The sequence below is a fragment of the Cyprinodon tularosa genome, unplaced genomic scaffold (genome assembly GCF_016077235.1).
Source record: "Cyprinodon tularosa strain WSP-4 unplaced genomic scaffold, ASM1607723v1 ctg884, whole genome shotgun sequence".
In the NCBI taxonomy this organism is placed as follows: Eukaryota; Metazoa; Chordata; class Actinopteri; order Cyprinodontiformes; family Cyprinodontidae; genus Cyprinodon; species Cyprinodon tularosa.
Window position 1 is genome coordinate 153,679 of NW_024039656.1, and position 3,659 is coordinate 157,337.

A 3,659-nucleotide genomic window follows, 5' to 3' on the forward strand; every position below is an offset into this window, starting at 1 on the left:
AGCCTATAGCAGCATAACTATAGAGATAGCGCAGAATAACCTGAGCCACTCTAACTATAAGCTTTATCAAAAAGGAAAGTTTTAAGCCTAGCCCTTTTCTGTCATTTTAATGTCATAACCTCAAGCAGAAAGTGAAGGGGGTTGTGCAAATTGAGCAATGATGAGCAACATGAAAGGTGTTAGTCATTTCTATTACAAATAACAGTTCTTCCAGCTTTCGTCTTAATCTGGTTGGAGGTCATGTGTCCAACCAATCTTTTGGGTAAACCAATCAATCTAACTTGACAGTGTTTTGACCCAAACTATGTTGTTAAAAGGGAAAACCAATACAAATTGGTCACATTGACCAAAATATTGGCTAAGTAGTACAGCAACTTTAAAAAGCTTAAACCAAGTCTTGAACCAACAACCACTGATTTGGAATGTAGCATCTTAAAGCTGACACCACATGCAATAGTAACTGTCTCTTAGAAAGCAATAAATGTAAATACTAATAATACAACTGAAACCAGTAGATTGGTCAGTTTCTGATCATTATATAGTTTAATTTAACCAAAATTGTTGTAACCAACTAGTAACATGGGTTGTTTTTCCAACCACCCCTCCGCTACTCAACACAGGCCTTGAATACTAACCTTTGATCACCTACAGTTCCTCCTAGTTGATTGTTCTCTGATCTCTTAGCCTAGTGCCTACCTGAGTCTTGTGCTGGAAGTTCTAGCTGACTACTGTGTCTCTGCTCCTCCATCTGCAAACCCTCACCTGAAGGCTCCTCAGATCTGTCAACTGCCTGTGCGGCTCTCCATGTAAGCTGCCTCATAAACCAACTCATTACTCTTCTGTTACCAGATCCCCTCTAAGCACTAATTCTTCCACTCTTCTACTGTGAAATATAGTCCTTACCCCGATCATCTGTGTCCTCTCCCTTATATTCAATGCATTTTTTGAACCTTCTTTTGGTCTGTAATTGTTACCTGGATTTCAGTCCCAGCTCTAATTATGACACTTCAGAGTCCCTTCAAAACAAACACAGATGAGTACTCTACTTTTATTTTTCCAGCCCGGCCATTAAGTTACTTGGGCCAGTGGTCAGTAAGATCAGAATGGATTTAACCTCCTGGTCTTTATCCATTCTGATGGCTGCCAGCAGATACCAGGTGTTCCTCTCTGCAAACATGAAGATCCAGATATTTTTTAAATTGTGAATTGCTAATTTACCAGAAGTTGTCTTTCTACATTTATTCACAGACTTTTCATATGCAGTAAAAGATGAATATTAGTAGCTCAATAAGCTGTGAATGTTAACACCTATCACTGCACTACCTGCTGGCAAGGCAATTGGTCTAATTGAAAGAAATTAACTCTGAGAAGAAATAAAGATGAAGGAAAACGGAGGAAGTCTCATGGTCTATTTTATTGCATTACTGGGGATTTTATGTCAAGAGAGAAGAGAAAACCTTTCACATAAAATATTAAAATAGGTTGTGGGGGCCGAGTTAATTTGCATGTAGATAAAAGTCAGTTTAAGACTGTGAAATACATTTTTAAATGTCTTGTTTTATATTTTCTTTACCCAACTCCGAAGAGTGTGTGGGTGTGATGTGGCTCCTGCTTTAATTAAGACATCATGTACACATGCACACCGCTGTCAGTCTCTCTCAGTTTGTTATACATACAAACCTGTACTCAACCGCCATGGACCCGGCGATGCAGGCATGGCACAGAAAAGGCGATGGAGCAGTGGCGGCTGGTGAAAAATATTTTTGGTGGGGCTGATATAGCCTAGTGCAGTGGTTCCCAAACTTTTTGTGCCCAAGGCACACCAAAGGACAAGTAAAAATCTCAAGGCACACTTATTTTGCTAAAGAGCATTTAAAACCTGTGTCATCCATCGTGTTTAGCAAAATATTTGTTATAATTATGTACTAATTCAAAATAAATTGTGACAACTATATTACCCATGAAATATTTATTAACAAAATATTCCAAAATTTAATTTGAAACTTCATCAAAATAGGCTTCAACAAAGCAGCCACACGCCTATTTAAATCATGGCTCACAAAATTAAAAACGAAGCAAAGAAAACTCAGCAGAAATGAAGCACAAAGAACTGTCAATGCAAGGAAGCTGCACTGTCCATTGTCCTGAACTACAAATAATAGATGTAACATTTTTTTATCAGCATTGAAACGTGTGCTGTTGTAAATATTTTGTCTGCTTAAAAATTTGTGAGACTCGTGTGCCTGTCGGTGCGCACACAGTTTTTTAATCCTTGGTGGCACTGAGGAGAGGGCCACACGCAAGTCCTGTTCAACAGAGAGCCGTGATCTCCTGTTGTTCTTCATGTAGACCAGAGTAGAGAACGCCAGCTCACACAGGTAAGTGGTGGGGAAAAGAAGAAGTTGCTCAATTGCGTGGCGTGAGATGTTTGGGTATTCTGATGCAGAAGCCAACCAAAACTGATCCAGTGGGAGCTCACTAAATTTGAGTTTTAATGTGCGGTCCGCACGGAGCTCTGCGCACTCCTCTCTTTCTTTCATCGTCAGTTTTTCTGTTGAAGATTCCTGGTTGAATGGGTCTCGGATCCAGTCGTAATCCTCAACGTAGGCATCATGTGGAAAGTAGCGCTCAAACCTCTCTTTTAAGCTCTGAAGGTGTTCGGCATATAATGTGCGCTCCTTTGCTGCCTGCGGCGCAGCTGATGCCAGCGGGAACATCTCCATAGTGCCCTCTTCCAAAGCCTTGCGCCACAGGATGAGTTTGCCCATAAACCCCCGAATCTTGTCTGTGGATGATAAGATGTTTTCATCCCTGCCCTGCAGCTTGGTGGTTAATTCGTTAAGATGCCCAAATACACTATATTGCCAAAAGTATTTGCTCACCTGCCTTGACTCACATATGAGCTTAAGTGACATCCCGTTCCTAATCCATAGGGTTCAATATGACGTCGGTCCACCCTTTGCAGCTAGAACAGCTTCAACTCTTCTGGGAAGGCTGTCCACAAGGTTTAGGAGTGTGTTTATGGGAATTTTTGACCATTCTTCCAGAAGCGCATTTGTGAGGTCGCACACTGATGTTGGACGAGAAGGCCTGGCTCTCAGTCTCCGCTCTAATTCATCCCAAAGGTGTTCTATCGGGTTGAGGTCAGGACTCTGTGCAGGCCAGTCAAGTTCATCCACACCAGACTCTGTCATCCATGTCTTTATGGACCTTGCTTTGTGCACTGGTGCACAGTCATGTTGGAAGAGGAAGGGGCCAGCTCCAAACTGTTCCCACAAAGTTGGGAGCATGGAATTGTCCAAAATGTCTTGGTATGCTGAAGCATTCAGAGTTCCTTTCACTGGAACTAAGGGGCCAAGCCCAGCTCCTGAAAAACAACCCCACACCATAATCCCCCCTCCACCAAACTTTACACTTGGCACAATGCAGTCAGACAAGTACCGTTCTCCTGGCAACCGCCAAACCCAGACCCGTCCATCAGATTGCCAGATGGAGAAGCGTGATTCGTCACTCCAGAGAACGCGTCTCCACTGCTCTAGAGTCCAGTGGCGGCGTGCTTTACACCACCGCATCCGACGCTTTGCATTGCACTTGGTGATGTATGGCTTGGATGCAGCTGCTCGACCATGGAAACCCATTCCATGAAGCTCTCTGCGCAC